The sequence below is a fragment of the Bos taurus genome, chromosome 21, assembly GCF_002263795.3.
Source record: "Bos taurus isolate L1 Dominette 01449 registration number 42190680 breed Hereford chromosome 21, ARS-UCD2.0, whole genome shotgun sequence".
NCBI lineage: Eukaryota > Metazoa > Chordata > Mammalia > Artiodactyla > Bovidae > Bos > Bos taurus.
Genome location: NC_037348.1, coordinates 33,377,603 through 33,402,024, shown reverse-complemented (window position 1 = coordinate 33,402,024; position 24,422 = coordinate 33,377,603). Strand labels below are relative to the sequence as shown.

The following is a 24,422-nucleotide window of genomic DNA, read 5'->3' as shown; positions in this document are numbered from 1 at the left end:
GGTGGTATATGAAGATATGAAGGTGATTTCAACCCATGCCCTAGAAAACTTTGAAAGCTAGTTGGAGGGACTTTCCTGATGGTTCAATGGTTAATTAAGACTCCATGCTGCCAATGTGGGTGGGTGGTGGGGGTGGGTTCAATCCCTGGTCATGGAATTAAGATCTCAGCTACCATGAGATGCGACAGAAAGATTAAAAACAAAACGCTAGTTGGAAAGACCATATACAACCTCACTAGTAATATAAAGTAAAATGATTACCCAAAGGAACTAGCAAAAATTAAAAAGAGAATGATGATATTCAGTGTAGGTGAGAGTACATGGAGACACTACTGGTGGTAATTGGTAAAGACTATTTGGTTGGCAACTTCCAGGCTTTTATTAAATTTTTAAAGCAAATTGAAAATGTGCATACCCTTTAACCACCTAACAATTCCACTTCTAGGTCCCTATCCTATATATCTGCCAAGTATATTTACTGCAGCAAAATTCACTGCAGCAAAGTATGAAAATTTTAAATGTCTATCAATAGCTAAGTAAACTGGATCATCCATATTTAGAAAACGATGTAGTAATTAGAAGGATTAGGGTTCATCTACAGGGAAAGGCAGAATAGTGAAAAAAATGAGCTACAGAGTATATACAGTGTGCTCTCAACACAGACACAATGTACTTTTTAGATTTCGCATTTCATTGTGTGTAAATTCTAGAAACAAGTATTGAAGTCTAGATAAGGAGATGCATGCTCAAGCACTTAGATAAAAGTATAGAGAACTCCCTGGAGGTCCAGTGATTAGGACTCTGTATTTTCACTGCAGAGGGCCCCAAGAGAGTGTACCAATGTCCGAAATGTTCTTAGAATATCACCAAGAAATTAGTTTGGATTAACAGATGATGGAATGGAAAGATGGATATATAATAAAACAAGTACTGTAAAAACGGAAATAGTAAAATTCAGGTAGTGTGTGTATGTGGGTGTCAACTATAAAGTTGTATCAAGTCGTGGGAGGAAAAGCTAATAATACAAACTAGTTCACAAGTGATACAAACAAGCACTATCAACTGGGAAGGGAGTAGAAATGTGTACACTGAGAAAGATCCTATACGGAGCAGGTAATAGTTATATTTTGAAAATTAGGGATGAACCATGGGAGTATACAGGATGAATTAAAATATTATAGTAACTTGGACTTATAGGCAGTAAATAGCTATATAAAATTTTTGTCAATTTATCCATCCTACAAATAGTTCCTGAGTGCCAAGCCCTGTGCTTAGGGTGGGGGCCCCAGCACCGACAAGGACGTTCCCTGATCCACAACAGCCAAGTCCTGCCCATCTGATTGCTACCAGCTCCTCACAACCCTGCTGTGGACTGAGCACACTCAAAAGCCTTCTATCTGAAGGGAAACTGATAATCAAAGAAATTAAGCGACTTATTCAAGGTCACATAGCTGGTTAAAGGAACAAAAAGGTCGATACTCTTTCTCCTTGGAATACATGATGTATCTGGAGTAGAAATACTGGACAGACCAGAGGATCCTCCCTATAGAGAGGTACAGTATAATTCGAAACCATAAAGTATCTGAACACCAGATGATGGAGCCGCAAGAGTTAGAAAACTACTTTCAAGCCCCGATTCAGTTGACATGATTTTCATCTGCGACTATGGTCTCCAACTGTTTCAGATTTGGAGGTTACCCTGTTATCAAAGCTCTAATCTAAGAAGGCAGAATTTAAAAAGAAAAAAAAAAAAAAAAGCACTCTAAGGGATAGAAACTAGTAAAGAAAGCCAAATGTGAACAAACAATAGCACAGAACACTAAAAAGTCATCAGGTCATTTGTTATAATAAAAAGTGGGAACAGCTCCAGATCATCAGGCAAAGTAATCATAATTCCCAAATAAAGTAAGTAGAGCAGGATAATTCTGACATTGCAGGGGAGTCTTCTGGAGCAGGACAGAACAACGAGGCGCGAACAGGACACAGTTCAGACAGAAGGGCAGGGTAAAAGCTGACCCACTCAGGACAAGAAAAATAAAAGCCAATTTTCTAGTTTTACAAACTAAATGTCTTTAACCACAATAAAGTGTTGGCCTCTGAGAAATCCAGAAATTTCTTCATAATTACTAAAATCTAAATGGAAAAGTCCAACTTTAAAGAATCTTTTAATTTAGATTAAATTTCACACATTGGCTTAAATGCAAACAACAATTTTTTCAGTCAAGATAAGTTCAAAGTAATAGTGTGCATGGAACATACCACCTTATTATGGAGGGTTTTAACACACAACCTTCTTTTTGAAATGCACTTAACTTATGGCTGACCCTTTAGTGCCTCTTGCTTTTGTGTCAGTATTATCTTGAATTAGGCATACTTTAAAGATCTTTTATTTATAGAGTAAAAGAAAAATCTAAAATTATTCTCTCCTACTACATCACATGAAATCACATAAAATGTGTCCTGGTCAGTTTTATTTCAATGAATACTCTTGAAAAAATGGAAAGTTTCTCTTAAAAAGTAAAGAAATTTTTGCCAAAGCACAAGTGACTATAATTACTTCAACCCAGTAAAACTCCTGTCACATTCTACTTCAAAATCTGTCCAAAAAATCCACTTCTGGATTTAAATCTGCTAGAAAGTGAAAAAAATGTTTCCAGAATGAAAAAGTCAATCCATTTAGATTTCCCACATTACTTAGAAGAATCACTCAACAAAATTAACAACCCATTTTCCTCAAAATACCACAAGATACGATGCCCAAGCCTCCCCTGAAACGTAGTTTCACATTTCCCTGAAGAGGCAGTTCCCCAATCTGGGGAGATTCTGCCCCCTCCAGGGTGCATCTGGCAATGTTAGAAGACATTTTTTGTTGTCACAATTCCAGAAGAGGGGTGCATCTTATGAATGGAGACCAGGGACCACACACTGCAGTGTACAGGACAGTTCCCCACGACAGAGAGTGATTCAGTCCCAAATATTAATAGAGCCACGGCTGAGAAACCTGGATTAATATAATGACAATCCCATTTGATATATACCTTTTGTGAGCTTTGGTGAAGTTATGTCATACTACAGCGTGACAACAATTTTTAAAAAGGTGATTCAGGACAATCATCTTGTATGTGCAGATGCTAACACTGCTTTCTTTACAACATGTGATTTACCTTTAACCCCAGTATGCCAGAAAAACTTATCATTAAACATTTGAGCTAGAAACACCTTTATTAGAAATTTCAGTGAGAATTTAAGCTGCAAATCCAAATTTTTAGTCCACATCTCTCTGATTTTGAAGATATGCTGCTGCTGCTGCTAAGTCGCTTCAGTCGTGTCCGACTCTGTGCGACCCCATAGACGGCAGCTCCCCCATCCCTGGGATTCTCCAGGCAAGAACACTGGAGTGGGTTGCCATTTCCTTCTCCATTTGAAGATATATATAACCAAAATAAGCAATATCCTTTAAAATGCAACTGACTAGCCATCAACTGTCATGCACAGACTTATCTCAAGTAAAGTTCTAGCTTATTATTACTTTGGGGTTTTTATTGGTTTTTGCCCTCATATCATCAAACACAACTTTGGGCATCTGTCCATTTACAAACTGTGTCAAGTAAGTTTTGGTAGAAGAATACCATTGTACATCCTTTTAGCAAATTGGAATGGTTTACACTCTTGTTGAAAATACTGCATTCCTAAGTCCTTCTAGTTGAATGATTCCTGGATGAGGACATCATATTCTAGCCTGCACCCTACCCTCAGAAATATATTGTCCACTCATAAACTCTTCAGTTTGAGAATATTCATCTAGGATATCATCAGCTAAAGCCTCAAAGTCATCAGCTTGGCTTATGCAATCAATTCTACCATCACCATCATAGCCAAGAGTGTTGCTATCTGTTGCATTGTTATTGTTTACTCACTAAGTCATGTTTAACTCTTTTGCGACCCCACAGACTGTGGCTCACCAGGCTCCTCTGTCCACGGAATTTTCCAGGCAAGAATACTGGAGTTGCCATTTCCTTTTCCAGGGGGTCTTCCTGACCCAGGGACTGAACCCACATCTCCTGCATTGGCAGGCGGATTCTTTACCACCAGCCACCAGGGATGCCCACTGTGCCCATTACTTTCATCTGTTAGTTCCTCTGATAACTGTGAAACGTCTTCCTCTGTTAGTTTTCCTCTTTGCCATTATTGGAGGAAAATAAAAGATTACAGGTTATGAAATATGTTGAATGAAAGCTTATAAAAAACTATAAAAATAGCAGCATAAAGAACTGTCATCTACTCTTCACTCAGATAACTCAATTGGTAATATCTTACATAATGTTTCAGATGGCATCCCCCAACTTCTTTTATACTTTTTTGAAAGATGCTGTAATGCTTTGGGCAAAGCAGTAAGAAAACTACAGTAACGATGACTTAAAAATTTACTATTGTATCATTTTTCTAGGGTTTCCTAGGTGGTATAGTGGTAAAGAATCCACCTGCAATGCAGGAGATGAAAAAATACAGATTCGATCTCTGGATAAGGGAAGATCCCCTGGAGTAGGAAGTGGCAACCCACTCCAGCATTCTTGCCTGGGAAATCCCATGGACAAGGAGCCTGGTGGGCTATAGTCCATGGGGTCACAAAAAGTCGGACACAACTGAGTAGGCACGCATGCACACAACACATCCTTCTAGGCAATTCATCATTCTTCCACTTATTATTTTAGGTGTTTTTTTTAGCATAGTTGGGAATAATTGATCAGTAATAATAAAGTAATTCCTAAGATGATGAAAGACCAAAATGCTTCAAGATATAGGATAACTAAGGTCATCAAGATCCTACAACGTAGGTCAGATGTATAAACGGTAAAAGCTAGAGCCAGTTTATTCCATTAAAAAGAAAATAAGTAGATTTCCATTCTTTAAGACCTTTAATAAAGAATAAAGTCATGAAATATAAATTTTTACAGGTAGTTAATACTGCTCAAAAAAGAAACTCAAAAACTAAAATTGGGTCTAACTGACACTGATGTTATAGGCAAAAAATGGACAAGAAATCATTTTCTGATTTGATCACTGTATTGTAGTTTTATGTAAGATGCATTTGGGAGATCTGGGTGAAGGTTATATGGCAATTCTTTGTATTATTTTCTCAAGTTTTTAAAGTCTAAAATTATTTCAAAATGAAAAGTTTTAAAAACTGAATATTAACAGTAGAGGAATTTTAAAAAAGGAAATCATTGTGTATCCTTCTTCTCAAGGACATTAACATTTACTTCGTGTGACAAGGTTTCTATAAATTAACTGGCAAGTATAAAACAACAGATTAAGCTGCAGCTTTAAAGAAAGTATTATAAAGAACAGAACTCAAGGTGGTTCTGTGGATGATAGATGTGCCACTCACCTCATATTCCCTCTATTCTATTCACTCTATTTCTGCCCCCACACAGACATGGGCACACAAATCTTTAAGCATCACAGTCCTCCACTGTGCTTAGGATAGTGTTTTGCTGTGATGGAAACCAAATCATTCATTCACATATGAATGCAGCCTCTAATATTTAGTAAGCACATACTATGTGTCGGGCATTGTTCTAGGAGCCAGGGATATAGATGTAAATAAAATAAAACAAACTTCTCCTTCCTCAGGAAGTTTACATGTTTAAAAAAATATATTTATTTACTTGCCTGCGTCAGGTCTTACTTACAGCAGGCGGGATAGTTACTTGTGGCATGCGAACTCTCCACTGCGGCACGTGCGATACAGTTACCTGCCAAGGGATCAAACCCAGACCCCCTGCACTGGACCACCAGAGAAGTCAGTCCCAGAAGTTTACATTGTAGTGGGAGAAATAAGATAACAGTGTTCAAAATATTAGACAGTGACACATGCTAAGAAGAAAAAGCAGAGGAGAATTTTTGAAATTTTAGGTAATAATGACCAAAGAATATCTCACTAATAAGGTAACTTATGAAATGAAGTAAATGAAGTAAGGGGCTGGCCATGTGTGGATCAGTAGAAGAAGCATTACAGGCAGAGGGGACAGCAAGTGCAGACTCTGACGTACATATGTGCTTGGCATTTTCCAAGAAAAGGGAAAGAGCCATGTAGTTGGAGTAGAATGGAGGAAAGACAGACTAGTAGGAAATGAAGTCAGAAAGGTAATGGAGTTGGGGGTTATGGGTAGAGAGTACACTTTTGTTCTCAGAGGTCATAATAAAGACTCATACTGAAATGGGAAGCCATTGGAGGGTTTTAAGCAGAGAATCACTTGGGTTGCTATGTTAAAAACAGATTGAAGAGTGGCAGTAACAAAACAGAACAGTTAAGGTGCTACTGAAATAATCCAAGCTAGAAAGAGAGATGTTAGTGACATTCACTGCTGTAGCTGGGGGTAGGGGGTGGAATTAAGTGGTCAAATTCTGGATAATTTTTTGAATATAGAGCAAATAGTATTTTTCTGCTGTGAATAAGAAAGAGGTCAAAGATGCCTATTTGCTATCCAAGAGGAAGTATGAAGTGGGCAACTGGATTTGTTCCTCTACAGTAGAGAGGAGAGGTTTCCAGTGATAGAAATTTGAGTTATCAGTATTGCCTAGATTTGGAAAGGCGTATGGTGCACAGTGTAGCTCTCCATAATCAAGCACATTCGCATTTCTGCACCAAGTGGGACAGCTCAGATCAGGCTGTGCCTCTGAATTCCTTATTACCAGATTCCAAACTTACCAAAATTTGGAAGTTGTGCCTCTGAATTCCAAACTTACCAAAACAAACAAAAATACTTGTATTTCAGAGCTGCAAATAAGGGATTGTGTCTCTGTATATCCTTCGACAGCCTGCAAGTCAGCAAGCCTAGCCCTGGAGGGTATCAACAGGACTGAGGAAACATTCACCACCACGATGCTGGTAAATACAACTAACATGCAGGCACTCACAAAGAAGTGTGCGTGAGGAAAACAAAAGCAAAAGGGAGGAGCTAAAAGGAGATGGATCAGTTAGAAATTCCTACCAATAAAAGCCCAACTAATTTTGAAGCCAACTGCCAACTAAACAGAGGTATCCTCTAGTTGTTTAGTCACTAAGCCATGTCTGACTCTTTGCAATCCAATGGACAACAGCACGCTAGGCTTTCCTGTCTTCCACTATCTCCTACAGTCTGCTCAAACTCATGTCCATTAAGTCAGTGATGCCATCCAACCATCTTATACTCTGTCACCTCCTTCTTCTCTTGCCCTCTATCTTTCCCAGCATCAGGGTTTTTTCCAATGACTCGGCACTTCGCATCAGGTGGCCAAAGCTTTGGAGCTTCAGCTTCAGTTCTTTCAATGAATATTCAGAGTTGATTTCCTTTAGGATTGACTGGTTTGATTTCCTTGCAGACCAAGGGACTCTCAGTCTTCTCTAGCACCACAATTTGAAAGCATCAATCCTTTGGTGCTCAGCCTTCTTTATGGTCCAGCTCTCACATCTGTACATGACTACTGGAAAAACCAAAGCTTTGACTAGATGGACCTTTGTCGGCAAAGTGATGTCACTGCTTTTTAATACACTGTCTAGGTTTGTCAGAGCTTTTCTTCCAAGGAGCAAGCGTCTTTTAATTTCATGGCTGCAGTCATCATCCGTAGTGATTTTGGAGCCCAAGAAAATAAATCTGCCACTGTTTCCATTTTTTCCCCCCATCTATTTGCCATCAAGTGATGGGACTGGATGCCTCGATCTTAATTTTTTGAATGTTGAGTTTTATGCCAGCTTTTTCACTCTCCTCTTTCACCCTCATCAAGAGGCTCTTTAGTTTCTCTTTGCTTCCTGCCATAAGGGTGGTGTCTTCTGCATACCTGAGGTTATTGATATTTCTCCCGGCAATCTTGATTCCAGATTGTGCTTCATCCAGCTTGGTATCTTGCATGATGTACTCTGTATATAAGTTAAATAAGCAGAGTGATAATGCACAACCTTGATGTACTCCTTTGAAAATTTTGAACCAGTTCATTGTTCCATTTCTGGTTCTAACTGTTGCTTCTTGACCTGAATGACTTGACAAGTTTCTCAGGAGGAAGGTAAGATGGTCTGATATTCCCATCTCTTCAAGAATTTTCCACAGTTTGTTGTGATCCAGTCAAAAGCTTTACCATAGGCAATGAAGCAGTAGATGTTTGTTTGGAATTCCATAGCTCTCTCTATGACCCAACGGATGTTGGCAATTTGATCTCCAGTTCCTCTGTCTCTTCTAAACCCAGTCCGTACACCTGGAACTTCTTGGTTCATGTACAGTTGAAGTCTAACTTGAAGTATTTTAAGCATTACCTTGCTAGCATGTGAAATGTGCGCAACTGTGTGGTAGTGTGAACATTCTTTGGGACTGGAATGAAAACTGACCTTTTCCAGTCCTGTGGCCACTACTGAGTTTTCCAAATTTATTGACATATTGAGTGCAGCACTTTCAGTTCAGTTGAGTTGTTCAGTTGTGTTCAAATCTTTGCGACCCCATGGACTGCAGTATGCCAGGATTCCTTGTCCATCACCAACTCCCAAAGCTTACTCAAACTCATGTCCATTGAGTCAGTGATGTCATGTAACCATCTCACTTTAACAGCATCATTTTTAGGATTTGAAATAGCTCAGCTGGAACTCCATCACCTCCACTAGCTTTGTTCACAGTAGTGCTTCCTAAGGCCCACTTGACTTCACACTCCAGGATGTCCTCTAGTTATCAAACTATAAAATGTCATCAGAGTTCAGTTTGTAAACTACTTATCTATGACCTATTGTATGCCAGGACTGTCCTAGACACTGAGGCTATGGAGAAAATAGTCCCAATCTATATGAACTGTGAGCTGCTGGTGCAGCTCTCCCTGAGGAAAATCAGTATCAGGTTGCTGTCCTGCAAATATACAAGGACAAAAAAAATATGCATTTGGTTATATCTGACAACAAATTCCACTGGGCATGTCTTTAGGGACTTTAGGGGAGAAGGGCTTCCCTTTTGAAGAAACAGACCCCAAAAGAAAATTACATAACTGAAGAGAAGTCAAAGGTTTTTAATGTGTTGTTAAAAGACAATTGGACAGATAATTGTATAAAGATAATTAAAATTCAAAATTTAAAAGATATCTGCCAGAAAAACAAAACTCCTTGAAATATTCAGAACTCAGACTACCCAAGTATGTTGCTGGATGCATCTCATTATTTGACCTTCATCTCAACAAAAAACAAAAACCAGGAATTAATTAAACTGTAACAAGAAAAATATTAAAATCCTAAGATACTACTTTGACTACTCACTTATTAAAGTAACAGAAACAGGAAGGTAGGTGGAGGAAAAGAAGTATTAGGAAATAACAGTTGCCCATATTAATAAAGTATCTTGAGCTTAACAGAGTAACAAGAAGTTACCCGAAGTTCATAATTTCTTCCCTGTGCTTCTTAACTACCTTCCTAAGCAGGGGAAGCAATCACATCTGCCAACTGAAGAGAAAAGGATTCACAAACTCTGGAAGACAGACAATCCACGTGCCATTTTCAATACAATGCCATCCTTTTTAACACTCCAAAGCATTCTCTGGGGTATTTTGAGAGATGTCTAACAACTCCCTTAAACTGGCTCTGATTTCAGACTCCTCCCTCCTGTTTCTTATTCAGTGTCCCTTCTTCCTCTTCCCACCAAAAGCTGGGCTCTCCGCTGAATTCCTTACAGCTCTCTGTACTTGCCTCTTATACATTCAAACTATACTGGCGTGTAGTAAAAATCACATTATATGTATATTTACCTTTCCTTCTAAGAATGTAAACTTTTCAGGGACAAAGACTCTTCCTGTGTCAATCCAGAGCTATTTAAGAAGATGCTCAATAACCTTAAAAAAAATTGTGAATCATTGTGTTGTACACTTGAAATTTATACAATACTGTACATCAACTATACCTGAACTTAAAAAAGGTGGTCAACAATGCATGTTGACTCATTTTACCTTTAGAATCTGAAGCTCAATCTTACCCTTCAAAAGTGCCTTCAAAAGCACATTCCTGCTTCTTCCAAAAATTACACATAAAATTATCATATGTCTTAGCAATTTCACTTCCGGGTATATACATAGAAGAATGCGAAGTAGGTACTTGAAGAGATATTTATCCATCCATGTTCACAGCAGCATAGACAAGAAGTGGAATAGACACTATTCCACTTAGACAAGAAGTGGAAACAACCAAACATCTATCATATGGATAGACGAAATGTGGATGGAAGTGATGATTGCGCAACAATGTATATGCACTTAATGTCACTGAATCACACATTTAAAAATAGATGAAATTGTAAATTTTATATTATATGTTTTACTACAACCAGAAAAAAAACAAACACCACACTGCTCCTTCTCCATTTACTATCCTTAGACCAGAGGCAGCTGGAGTATAGCATTAAGAGCCTGGACTCTATAACCAGAATGCCTGGGTTCAGATTCTGGATTAGCCATTTACCATATGTCTAACTTCTCTGTCCCACTGTTTCCTCATCTTTAAAACAGATTTCATAGTACCTACTACACAGTGCTGTAGTCAGCATTAAACATTAATAAATGTTTAATACTTAAGTCAGTGCCTGGGGCATAGTAAAGAGCTCAGTAAGTGTTAAGTTCTTATTATTACTCAAGAAGAGAGACAAAGTGTAGTTTGAAAAAGCATTTAACATCATCTTTATAAGACTCTATAGAAAATAAAGCTTAACAAATTCTTGATTGATAGAGTTATCCAGAAGAGTAAGAAAGCCTTTGAAAGCACTGCCCTAGATTACTGAATGCCATGGATACAATCTTTTAATTCCAACTAAAATTCACAGCCATTAACATCAGCCTGGCAAAGATCTTCAGCATCTTGTCTGTTTGCACTGAAGATGCAAACAGGATTATGTTTTGCCAGGAATCTTATCAAATTACTACATAACTCCGTCCTAAAAAAAAAAAAAAGTTTTTTTTTTTCTAAACTGTTTAGGTGAAACCTTAATTACAAAATGCAAATCTATCTAGGGTCTTTGACAAAACTATATGATACTGATATTTGATATTAACTTTCTTAATACAGTGTTATTTAGGCTCTTACTTGAAATCTTAAAGTCTACGTGGGACTTCTGACCCTGGCTCAGTCTTCAAGGGCATGAATTAGGTCTTCTATGTTTCCCAGCACACAGCATTACAAATAGTGGGAATTATGTGCTGACCAAACTTTCCTCAATGGAAATTCTCTGCTATTTTCACCAACTTTATCAGTTTATAGAAACAGGGAAAATACCCAGGTTTCGTGTCTCCACAGCACTAACACACTCTACTACAGTCACCACTAACCAAATTAAAGTTACTGTTGCCACTGCTACTTCTTTAGCTAAGAAGGTGGGACTCAATCTCTTCACATGAGTATAGCACAGGACACCAAGCTCTCAGTCCCAAATGAGCAAAGCACAAATCCAGAATCCAACTTCAGTTTAGCTTCCCTGGTGGCTCAGACGGTAAAGCGTCTGCCTGCAACGCGGGAGACCTGTGTTCGATTCCTGGGTAGGGAAGATCCCCTGGAGAAGGAAATGGCAATCCACTCCAGCACTCTTGCCTGGAAAATCCCATGGACAGAGGAGCCTGATAGGCTACAGTCTATGGGGTCGCAGAGTCGGACACGGCTGAGCAACTTCACTTCACTTCAGCTAACTAGCCAGAGGGCTTGATAAGATATTAAGGAATAAACAAACATATCTGTCCCATGTTTATTTTCTCATGAAAAATATCGAAAACACAAGTAATTTCCTCTTAAGAAAAGAGAATGTCTCCGGCGCTCAGGGCTGGTACACTGGGATGACCCTGAGAGATGGGATGGGGAGGGAGGTGGGAGGGGGGTTCAGGATGGGGGACACATGTATACCCACGGCTGGTTCATGTCAATGTATGGCAAAACCCACTACAATATTGTAATTAGCCTCCAATTAAAATAAATTAAAAAAAAAAAAGAATGTCTCAACTCCACGCAAAATCCTCAAATAAAGTGGTTCATTAACCTTGAAATGTCCTAAAGCAATTTCCAAATACAGACTGCAGGGCAAGAGTACATAAGTCACATACATAAGGCTCAATACACTAGCCTCAAATTCACCCTTCTCTAATAAAATAGGGTAAGAACATTATGCTTTATAAATATAAATAGAAAGTGGTCTAGATGTTCTAACAGAATTACATAAAACCAGATTTTTCAAGAACACCTAAAGTTACCTAAAGGGCAACTTACTTATTTGTGAAATTAAGTAGCAGACCAGCTGTACAATTAGGGCATTCAAAAAATGCAGGAGCTGAAGAAACTGGAATATTTTATTCAAAGTCTCAGGGTTTTTTTTTAATTACCGTTTTTGATAAAAAAAAAATCATTTAGTAAAATGCAAATCCAACACTTCCTTTTCTAAATCTCAGTCTTGTGAAGAGAAGCTTTCTCAGCCTTCCCTTGGCTAACTGGATTTGAAGTTCTATGGCAAAGAAACAGTGGCCAAGTCTAACTAACTACCCACCATCCCATTGGCTTAGAGGAAGCCCCGCCCCGTTCAGCCTCGGTAACCCAACATCAAGGGAACTCCAGGAAAGGTTGTCCCCGGCCACATTTCTAGTCTCTGATGACTCTCCGCCCCTCCCCCCAACCAGCACCGCTGCGGAAGCACGGTCTCAGCACGAGCAGCCCTCGACCGCAGACTGCAACGAAAGGACCTTGAGCACCTCGCCCCAAGAATTACAACCAAGAGGGCAGTGAAGTGGACCACGCTCCCACTCTCCAGGCTGCACAGTGCCATCCATGCTGCACCGAGTAAAGCAGAGACAACAGCTCTGGCACCTGACTCTCGGGCCCCGGCAAAAGGCTTGGCCGAGCCACAGGAGAAAGTCCTGACACCTCTACAGATCGCAGTCTGGGGGCTCCTCCCACCCCATGGAGACGTAGGGCGGGGCAGATCTAGGCGCCGCGACTCTCAGCCAGACAGGACAGCGGGCTTTCCCGAGCCCCGCCTCACTTGCCAAGGAGGCGGAAACCCGGGAAAGGGGGAGGACGGCCAGGGGGAGTGGCATCGCCGCTCCGTACGGCCCCTCCGGCCAACCGGATCCCAGGAAGGCGGAGGAAGCCAGATTTCACGCCCCCTCCCTGCCGCGCCCCGAAGCCACAGGCGGGAGACCCCCAGCCCGTGTCCCAGCCCCAGCAGGCCAGTGCTAGGCCGCCCAGCCGAGGCCCCGCCCAACCAGGGAAGACTGGAGGGGTGGTCGGCGGCAAAGAGCACTCAGCATAGGGCCCAGCCCCGCCCCTTTCTCCACAATCGCACGCGCGCGCCGGCCCCGCCCCTGAGCGGCGGCGCGAGAGCCCGCCCCCTCCGCGCGCACCGGGACTACGCTCTCCTCCCCCTCCCGCACCGAGAGCTACCCCGCTCCGCCCCCCACCCCCCTCACACATCCACACGCCTCCCGCCCTCCTGCTCTACGGGAAGCCGAGGAGGTCAGCCCCCCCCAAATACACACCCTCGCTCCGGCGTTACCCGCCACCAGGCTCCCCGCCCCGACCCCGGCCCGGCGTGCTCTCACCGCAAAGCTGCCTCGGCCGCTCCTCACTGCGTGTCCCTCTCGGCGTGAGCCTCTGGGGCAGGGAGGCCCCAAGAACCGCGCGGAGCACAGGCCCGCCAAAGCGGACTGGCAGCCGCCCCTCCGCTAACGGAGCGGTCACAGGCCCCAGTGCCCAGACTGGGAAGGAGGGAGGGAGGGAGGGAGGGAAACTCCGAGGGGGGAAGGGGAGGGGGGGAAGATGGAGAAACCGTCTCCGCCGCCTCTACCGCCGCGGCCGCTTCTCTGTTACCCGGGAAATCCCGCCCACTCGCCCGGCCCGCCCCGCAGAGGGAAGACTCAACTTCGCTCCGCACAGGCCGTACTATCCGCCCGTCAAAGATATAGCCAATCGCTGTGCTCTGCCTTCTGATGCCCGCCCCTTCCCCCCCGGCTGGGAGGGTAGAGGGGGGGAGCCGCTCACCTTCTCCACGCCCCTATTGGCGGGGAGCTTCCCTAACTCAACCCCGCCTATTGGAGACGAATTGCTGAATCCCACCCCCAAGCCACAATACTATTGGAGGAAACAGGGAAGCTCTTCGCATCTTATTGGAGGACTCTACATGTCCCGCCCCGTGCCGTCTCAGCTACAGGCCCAAAAACTCGGCTCCCGCCCTCGCCGGTCACCGCATTGGAAGGCTACCCCTAGCTCTCCGGCTGCCCCAGGAAGGTAAGTAACCGATGTGGGGTAAAATGTCCGTGAGCAGGCTCCTCCTACCGCACTGCCGGGCCAGGCCCCGCCTCCAACCATCAGACTGGCTATCTCGGCGCCGGTAGGAGCCTCTATTGGCCAGGATGCCCGTCTAGGAAGCAGCTGACTCCGCCCTGCGCGAGGAGGCTGAACCTTAGCAGTCCTTTTGTGGAATGTTTACACTAGAGACTGAAGCGCAGAGAGTTCCAGGGCCTGTAACAGGAGGTGATGCGGAGCGCAGCAGCGGGAATCCGATGCCTTGGGATCTGAAAGGGAGAGGCAGCAGCATTGCCACCGTGGAGGACCCCCTTACAAAGGGAAAGAGAATCTCATCCTTCCCATCCAGTTCTCTACAATTTACATTTCTGCAGAATGCCTCTTTGTAGACACAAATACGCAGAGCAGCCGACAGCTCCTTTCAGTAAGTAGAATACAGAATTAAGGGCTGGAGATCAAAGTCGAGGAAGAGCTCCAGCGGTTGTTCAGCCCGCAGCTAGGGGTGGCTGCATACTTTTAACACCGACACTCCCTAAACCTGAATATGCAGTCCTAAGAGGGCGGAGATAACCAAAATGAGGGCAGGGCTCTAACAGCCAACGCCCTGGCAAGCCTCTGAAAGGCGGAGCGTGAAGCGTACGGCAATTGCGATCTCCAGGGTAGATCTGGAGGCATCAGACTCGACGAACTGAGGAGACCAAACAGGCCATGGCATAAATGAATCTTGCACCACACTTCAGAGAAATGATAAAAGCTCCAGAGTTGGAAACGGAATAAGAACAGCTGTTCCCTCCTCCTTGGTCAGTGAGTGTTAAGGACAGTTCCTAGGCCCTCTCAGTTTAGGTAATATGGTCTTGAACACAGACGAGGTGCTAGCGATATCTAGGTGGCTTTTATTTATTCACTAAATAGGGCGAACTGACGCTGGCTTTGCTTTGGGGGGCGCTCATGGAGCGCCAGGAGAGGAGGGGGCGGGACTAGAGTTTTCCCGCTCTCTTCCGCAAAAAGGCTACTCCTCTAAGAGAGCCGAGTCCGTATCCAAGAGGCAGGCCCCAGGTAGCTCACTCCCAGGTCCTTTCTTGTCCTTCCTCCGTAATCCGCCGGAGACCACAAGAAATGAGCGCTGGCAACAGGTGGGCCGGACTCCAAACCGGAAGGACAAGGCAGCGAACTGTGAACTTCATCAATAGCCGACAGATGGGAACAATCTCCCTGGGAGCCAAACCCTGCCCCAGGACGGAGCTCAAAAAACAAGTCACACGTACGAAACAAACGAGACCCCCAGGCCAAACCTCTAGGAGGTTACGAAGAAGCGGCAAATATGCAGAACTGGGTCTTCCTCCTCTCCTTGCACTGGGTGCCACACGGCGTTCCCACCTGGACATCAAGAACCATTTGGAACTCTAGCAGAATTGGGCCGCTCTCGACTTCTCTGTCAGCAGGGGATGAGCTGCCCTGGATATTGCCTAAAGCATCCACGGCAATCCTAGGTTGCTCAGAGGTTTTGATAAAGCTTAGTAAGGACAGCGGCTGCCTTGTGCTGGAAGGAAAACGCACTTGGCAGCGTCTGCAGCGTTCTGAACCTTAGGCTTAGGGCGGTCTCCGGGAAGTTGAGTCGCGAGAAAAGCCAGGATGCAGGGTCAGAACTTTAGTACTTGGCGAGGAAGGACAGACCACACCTCCTCCTCCCAACCCTTGCAGAACCGCGAGAGCAAAGCCCCCCAAAGCCACCCTACACCGTCAACCCCTAACTTCAAAGCGAAGGCTACCAGATCTCGAGCCTTGGAGGAAACATCGTGTGCCTTCTCGGCTCTCCCCGCCCCCCTTGCCAAGAGCTCCAAGCCCGGGACTTCCGGGCGGGAGGACTGTTCGAAGGAGCAAGGCGCGCCTTACACATGTGCTGAGCGCGCACACACGCTAGGGGAGGGGGCGGGGAACAGGGTTGGACTTCCCCCTCCAAGCTCGCTCCCCCGTAGGGGGCGGGACTATCCACCCCACCAATCAGAAGTAGGGGCGGACCCTTGCGCCTCACGTAAGCCGCAGGAATCCTCCCTCCGCCCTTCACGGAAAAAAATCCTAGCAACTTAAACTCCAGCCCGGCCTCCGATAGGCGGAGCTGGGAAGAATGTCATCCAATCAACAACCGAGCAGGAAAAAAGGGAGCCTCGCCCAGCCAGTGGAAAACAAGAGAAGGCGGGCCCTCTGAAGAAGCCCGAGACCGGGTGGAAGAGAGAAGGGAAGGCCCCGCCCCTCAGTTCGCCTCTAGGCCGGTTGCACAAGCCGTCGCCGGAGTATAGTAAACAGGCTAGGCCAAGGAGTGGAAGCAGGGGTAGTCTGGCGCTCCAAGGGCCGGGCCCCTGCGCCTTCTCTCCTGGCGTCGCCCCGCCCGAGCTCCGCGGTTCGCGCCGGCGCCCCGCCCCCCAGCCCGCGGCCGCCATCCCGGTTGACAGGCGCGCCCCCCGCGCCCCTCCCGCCCGCTGATGCATTTCCTTTTCCCGATTCCGAGCGTGGAGACTGTTTGCCCAGTTTCCGACCTTCACTGCCCCTTTCAGGCTACCCCCTCGTGGGCGCGCTCACTCGCCGGTGCCCCCGCCCCCGCCCCTTCCGCGGGCGAGCAGCACGGCAGGGGGAGGGGAAAGGAGCCGCCGTCGCCGCCTTGGGGTGGGCGGGGAAGGAGGCAGCTCCATGTTTGCAAAGGGATCAGCTGGGGCTGCGGGTCGAAGCCGACGAGTTCCTGGAGGTTTTCCACACCCCCGGGCCGGGTTCCGGCGCCGAACGTTGGCTCTCCTGCCACGGCCCTGGAGTTCGGAGAGCTCACACCGGCGCATGGGTCTACTGCCGAGGCGCTGGGGCTCTTTCCGGTGGCCTCCCCCGCCCCCGACCGCCCCTCCCGCAAGTCCGGCGTTGCCCCCGCCCCCAGAGTCCATAACAACCGCGGGCCCAGGAGCCCGCGCCTCTTCTGAGCGCGCCCACCGCCCCCTCCGACAAGTTTGCGGACAGAAACAAAACCCTTGGGCGGCTGCCGCCCTCGCCCAGCGTGGTTAGCGGGGAAAGCTGCGGGCCTGGGCTCGCTCGCTAACTCCAGCTCTCGACCAACTCCGGGCGGTTTGGTGGGCCCGGCCGGCTGAGCTCAGGCCGCCGCCCCCTGCCGAGCCCGCGCGCCGCAGCTCGGGCCCGGTTCCAGTCGGTGTACGGAATCTCCCCTTTTTTCTTCTTTACAATAATTTTTTAAGGCATTCCAGGAGCGCGAGGGATCTCCTCCTGCCGGCCCCTTACCCAGCCCGCCGCCGAAACCTACCGAAACCGACCGCTCGGTGAAATAAACTAGGCAGCACGGCCGGCACACTGGCGACCCCGGGTCGGGCCGACCCCCTCCCCGCGGATCTGGCCCGGCTTGGAAACACACACTGGCGAGCGGGCGGCGCCAAGAGCTCTCCTTCCTGGCCTGCCCCTCGCCTCCCTCGGCCGCCGGACTCCAAGCCTCCCCTAGCTCCGTCCCAGGGCCCGCGGCGCCTGCACCATGGCTGACTGGTCAAAGGGACCGGCCGGCAAACAAGCCCCCCAAACGCCCGAGATTGGGGAGACCAAATTAAAAGCAGCTGTTTAACATACCTTCCGAGCCAGGCGAGGAGTCCTGAATGGGGGGGAACGCCCCCCACGGGCCATTGGCTCCCTGGTGCTCGCGTCAGTCATCCTGGGCCCGCCTCCTCCCCTTGCTCCACCTCTTCCCCTTCATTGAACGCCCCCTCCCTCCAAAAAATAGAAATAAATTAATTAAACTAGCTCTGAGTGGGAGGCGCAACCATGGCAGAGGGCCCCTTCTCTACCGCACCGCCGCTTGGAGTTACTTGAGGCCCTTGGACTGGAAGGAGACCTCCTGGGACTCGAAGATCCGCTGGGTGAACCTGGAGGAGGAGCTATTGGGGCTACCCGGCCCCCACATCCTTCTTACACACACCCCATTTGGAACTGGGCAGAGGGGGCGGGTGAGGATACCCTAGCGACTGACTGGAATGTCCCGACTCCCCTGGCTGTGTAACCTAACCGTGTCCGGCGCCTGCCTAAAAACTGAGCTGTGTACGCGGGAAGTCCTGCCTTCGGGGTAACAGGCACTTGCCTGAGCACCTACAGGGGTGAGGCAGACACATTCATACCGCACCTGCTGCTTTTTGCCATTACAGAAACTGAATGAGATGCTCACTCTGTGCCCTCGTAGGGCTTCAGACCTAGCTGAAGAGAGGATACAGAAAGAGCTAAGGCAATTTGGAAATGTATGTAGAGACGCCTCCAGAGGCTCAGAGCAGGGAGATTCTTCTAGCTGAGGAAAACTGGGTGAAGCCTTCATGGAGGAGGTGGCACTCAGGCAGAAACGGAGGGGCAACTAACTCATTTTCAGCAAAACACACAAAATGATAAATGCAAAGCCGTATTAAAAGCTTCTCCAAGTGTGGCTATAGTAACGAAAACCAGAGTTGGAAAGATGGAGTCAAAGAGCAGAAGACTTTTCTACCTTGTTAAAATTCTTAGACTTGTATAGCAGAATGTACAAGCAGCATGCTGGGTCACAGGACCACAGGCCCAGAACTACCATTTAAGATGCTCAACATCCCAGCAGCTGGATGAATTCTGAGGGTGGGTTGAAAGAAGGGTGCCTACAAGCAGCAAGGTGAGGCAGAAAGGCTTGTAATGACCGGGTTGAAGACTACAGAGGTACATATTCTGGTGGGAGGGAGTGGAGGGAGCCAAGATGTTTCTTCTCTCTCTCCTGGTCCCCCATTCCAGAAACCCTTCCTACTTTCAGCAGCCCTAAAATCAAAATTCTGACTCAGATGCTTCCCTGGATCATTTGTAATGTGTGTGTGTGTGTGTATGGCCGGGGGGGAGGGGGCGGGGGGGGGGGGGATGGTGAGGCTACGCCACATGCCTGTGCTCAACAGAGCTGACCCTGGGGCCAGGTTACACAGTGAATGAGCAAGAAAGACCAGTTGAGATATTCAGTAAAGGAAGCTAGTGTGGATAAGGTGGGGTGTCAGAATGCGAAGGGCCTTTAAATCCTGTGGCAGAATAGGGTAGCCTGCTGCCAGTTAGGCTGCCCCAACAATTCAGGTGAAATACAAGGAAGACCTGACTAGGGCAGTGGCAATGGGTAAGCAGGAATAAAAATGGGGAGATGTGTTTGAGAAAGCCTCAAGAGGACTGGGTGACTGATCATTGTGGGTTATGGAGGGAAAGTTGGCAGTGGCTGGTGTGCAAAGAGGTACAAGAGCTTAAGGCTAGTGCTTCAGCCATCTGGGTAGCAAGGCCAGTGATTTAGCAGTATATCCTTAGGCAAGTCCCTTTCTCCCTCTGGGCCTGTTTTTCTTCTGCAAAAATAGGGGTGGGTGAAAAATTGGAGTAGAAAGATAGTCTGTAAGGACCCTTCCCTCCCTCAGAGTTCATGGGGGTGGGGGGACTCTAATGGGGAGGGAAGTTTGCTACTAAGGAGAGCAGGTGGGAAGAAACACTGATTTGGGAAGGGAAGTAGGTCATCTCAGGTATAGGGACTAGAATCTGGGTGGCAGCTTGGTTGGAATTACTGAAGGAAAGGGAGTAAAGAAGGAAAAACCAGGAGGTGAAGATTGTGTATTCAGTGGGAGAGGCCCAGCATCTGGCAGGGCCATGGAGGCTGGAGTACATTCTCAGCCTGGGGGACCCTTAGACTGAAGACCAAGTTTTTCTATATCAGAACAGAGATCTCATGGTGTTTGGAGCCCTATCTCAGATTTGGGCTTTATTTCCCAAGATGCTCTGCCCTAAATGAAACCGTAACAGATACTGTGTGAATGTAAGATGAGGGAGAGTAATAGCGCAGAAAGAACATTCGTCTGGAAGTTGAGCCCCATGGTTTCCACTTGGTCTTCTTATTTCCTGTGGTTCACCCTCCTGTCCCGTACAAGAAGTTCACAGAGCAGTCCATACCGTTATGCAGATCACATGTGATGATAAAAACGTGTTTTAATACACCTAGTGAGGTTTGGAACTTCTGTGGAGGCCAAAGGCCCAAGCATCTGACTGTAAGCCTCGACTACAGTGGGTATACTGTAAATGAGGTTACTTATGGAGCATTTGCAAACTAGGACAGTTACTCCTGCTCAGAGAACCAGACTTCACTGATAACTCCTTACCCTCCTAAGTGTACCACCCTGGTGGGAATCCCCTCTTGAATACCCCCTAGACTGAGTTCCTCAAGGACAGTAACTCTAATGCACCCCTGAGCCCCCAGTGTCCCCAGCAATCAGGCAAGGGGGCCCCTTGAAAGAGGTCCTGTGATTGTTTCTGGCTCGGTACATTGATCCCTGTAGAACACAGCCACTCCCAGACTCTGGGAAATTAGTAAGTTTGATTTGGAGACACTGGCCCTCCAGCTTCACTAACAGTTGCATCCACCCCCACCTCACCCCTACTCTGATTATCAGTGAGAACAAAAGAGTGAATGAGTCTGTGTGAAGGCCTTGGAGAAGTCAAGGGGGAAGCCAGGTTCTGATTCCCAGGAGTCCTCTTTTGTGTTGAATTATATTTGTAGTTGAGCAAACTGGAGGCTCACAGTACTAGAATGACTTGCCCAAACCAAGCTGCCAAACCGAGTCTGCCTGAGCTTTGTCCATTCCACCACGTGCTGTTTCTAGACATACTAGGACCCGTGATTCAAGTTGGGACTTCTGAGAAAAACAGCCTCCCTCTTGTCCCATACTCCTTCCCTTCCGGACTCCAAGAGCAGCTTGTGCCAGTTTGAAATGATTTCTGGCCCTTTTCAAAAAAAATTTCTCCAAAGAAGCAATTTGTCTCCAAATCACATACATGCATCCTCAACTCACAACACAGACTCAAAACTGTCACATTTTCTGACACCCTGCCTCCTAGGCATCACACACACACACCCTCAATCACAGTTTTTAGGGTGCTTATGGTAGGTGGTGATTGAGAGATATTTAGGGTCTGCACTTTAGTAGCTCTGCCAAAAAGATGTCAGTGCTAGGGCCCTGCTGACACAATTTCTGCCAGCTAAAGACCACTGGCAGTTTGGGAATATCCAGGTGAGGGGCGTCTAAGGCTTGCTTCCCAGTCCCAACCCAAAGCGTCTGATAGGTTTAAAGGGAAAAGCTTAAGGTATTGGTCAGAATTCCAGTTTAGCCACTTCCTAGCTAAGTCTAGTAGCTAAGTCATTCTAGTACTGTCTTTAGCAAGGCATTAATCTTTTCAATTTCCTTATCTGTAAACTAAGAATAGGGCTTCCCTGATTGTTGTTCAGTGGTAAAGAATCCACCTGCAATGCAGGAGACTCGGGTTCCATCCCTTCCTGGGTTGGGAAGATCCCCCTGGAAAAGGAAACAGCAACCCACTTGAGTGTTCTTGCCCGGGAAATCCCATGGACGGAGGAGCCTGGCAGGCTACAGTCCATTGAGTCACAATGAGTCCAACACGACTTAGCAACTAAACACCACCAAACTAAGAATACCTACTGCAGTGGGTTATTGTGAGATTAAAAATAAAGTATGCCTAGCACTCAAAGGTTGTCCTTTTTTCCTTTTGTCAACACTCCCTCTTCCTGGCCATTCAAAGTCCCTGGTGTTCCAGTTTGACAGGAGACCAGGACAGGCTTAAAGGACCCCAAAATTCCACTGTATAAATTAGAAACCACATTTCTCTGGCAGCCAAGATAGCTTATATGGTTGTACATATGCCATATTTTGAGCATCCCTGACTCAATAGACATGAGTTTGAGCAAACTTAGGGAGATAGTGAAGGACAGGGAAGCCTGATGTGCTGCAGCTCATGGGGTCGCAAAAGTCGGACATGATTTAGCGACTGAACAATGCCATGTTTTGGTTTCTAGGTGATTTTGAAAGCTTGGAATTTTTAAACTGGGTTTTAAGATGGCTATTCAGTACCTTGAAATGTCTTGCTCTCACTTGGCATTGTTTACCCCTCTAGGTCACTTCAGCCCAAATCTAGAAAAAAGATGTAACAATATGTTCAGTTTACTCTGCTTTATGCTTTCAAACTGTTTGCTTTTGGGTATTTGCTCTTGATGATTTTTTTTTAAGGTAGCAGTTTCCTTTGTTTGAATGAAATCTTACTCAGAGGTCTAATATGTAAAAATTGGTCCTTGCTTTGGTTGAAGTGGAGCCCAAGCACTATTCCTTCACTTCCCACTCATGTCTCCTCCTTGTCACCTCCTGCCTCAGGATCACTAGTGAAGTTCCATTTCTGAATCCTGGTCATTCATCCCAGCCACTCCCCATCTCTCACCCGTGTGTGCGAAGACAGCCTGGTCTTGTCCTTGGTTACTTCTGCCTAGTAATCAGAATCTTTCCCAGGCTTCTTTCCCCATCCTCCCCTAAATATCAGTGGCTCCCAAGGGTCTCACCTCTCTTCTTGCCCTCCTCATTGTTCTTTGTTCTCACCCACTTCCAAGGCTCCTAGCTTATATCTAAACTAAGTCACCAGTTGCTATCTCCAGACTAGCTCTGAACATCCTACTCTGTAGTCCACTCATTGCTGGCCACAGAACAGGTATCATTAAAGGTCAAGGAGGTAAAACAGACTTCACAGGATGAAATGGGTGAGCTGGACTCAGCTATCCATCTGGCCAGTCACGAGGCTAAGACAACTATTGATACATTAGCTTAGAAAAGAACCAGGTTCTGATGCGAGGGGAAGGGTAGAAGTGAGCCTAGTGGGGAAGAGCGTGCTGTGTCTTTTTTTACTACTTTCTCTACACAACTCACTGTCTTGCTTTCCTATTTTCACCTTCATCTTAGTCCCCCAAACTATCAGGAACATATTACCATGTTAGGAGGAGCATATTATTACCCTGAGTTGTTGAGAAGGGATCAATGGCTCCCCATTCCATCCAACACACTCTAGGTTTCTGGTTTAGTTAGCTTTGTCCATGTTGGGTTTAGCCAGAAAAAAAACTGAGAGTATTTAAGACTGCAGAACACCAGACTTAGCTAAAACAGATTTTATGAAAGCTATGGTGAGAGGGAAAAGAAGGCTGAACACTGCAACAGGTTTCTGAGAGTGCTAGATTTCTATTTGTGGAGCTGTTTTCTCTGTGGTCATTTAAAAGCAGTGCAGTCTTAAAACACTCGATATTTACAACTGTCTGTGTGATGGTAACTGTAGAGTGGGTATCTCCCAAGACTAAATCTGATTCCCAAACTGGTGGATCTTTTAGCTCCTGTCCTTGGTAAGTTAATGATTGTGTGTGGATAGTAGTCTTGGTAGTAACCAAGAATGGAAACAAACCGAAGACCTTGGTTGGGAGCTCTGGTAGCTCTGCTCTGAGTCACCCAGTCTGTCCCACATGTAATAACACAAAAGCCTTAAAGGTCCATGGGTTGGCACCCTTGGATAGGGAACTGAGGGATTATAGGGAGGTGGACGCACCTTGAAAGAGGAGACTTTGAAAATAAACTAAAACTGGGGATTCCAAGAGGCAGCTGACCCAACCAGAGAAGGGTCTGATGGTTCCTCTATAGGTATTTTGCACTGTCCAGTAAAGAACTAGACCCTTAGTGTTGGAGGGCCTATAGTAGGATCAATTAATACAGCACCTTTTTTCATAAAAGCTAGGACCTGCCTTGAGTTGAGTGGTGAGACCTCAGAACTACCGAAGAGCTCAGTTACTCTAGGAAGACTTTTCTACCTGGCCATACTTCCTGCCCCACCTCCCTGCAGTGGTCTGACTTGTGAGAGTTTCTGTATGTGTCTGGTTCTCTAGAGATGGGAAGATCGTAAGGCAGGAGCCCCATCTTCCTCAAGGTATGATGCTAAATAGCCCAGTCTCATAAGAACCAGTCACATTCTGCCATTTACCTGCACACGACAGAGAAGAACCTTCTATGCTGAGGACGCTGGGGTACCCTTCACCTCAGGAATCCTCATCCTAGCAAAAGCCTGAGTTCTGTACAATACTCTCTCTCCTGTCAACACTTTCTTCATCGTATTTTCTCAACTGTGCAATCCAGCATTTGATTGTGGGTTCTCTGGCTTTGTTCACCAAATCTCCTATGTGACAGCCTTGACTTCTGGACAGATTCAGGGCTCTTCCCGTGTCTTCCCCTTTCTTTACCTCCTTGTACATCTAACGCTTCCCCGGTGGCTC

General features: G+C 46.2%; 1 protein-coding gene across 2 annotated transcripts in view; it reads right to left on the bottom strand.

Annotated features, from left to right (window-relative positions):
- Nucleotides 1-17,912, bottom strand: part of SIN3A (SIN3 transcription regulator family member A) — a 67,364-nt gene extending 49,452 nt beyond the window's left edge. Inside the window, exon 1 of one of the 2 annotated variants that reach the window (XM_015459266.3) lies at nt 17,885-17,912. The gene's annotated coding sequence lies outside the window, so the exon portion shown is untranslated. Of the gene's footprint in view, nt 1-13,569; nt 13,850-17,884 lie in introns of those variants that run through there. The other variant, XM_002696631.5, reaches the window with a different exon arrangement.
- Nucleotides 17,913-24,422: the final 6,510 nt, after the last annotated feature.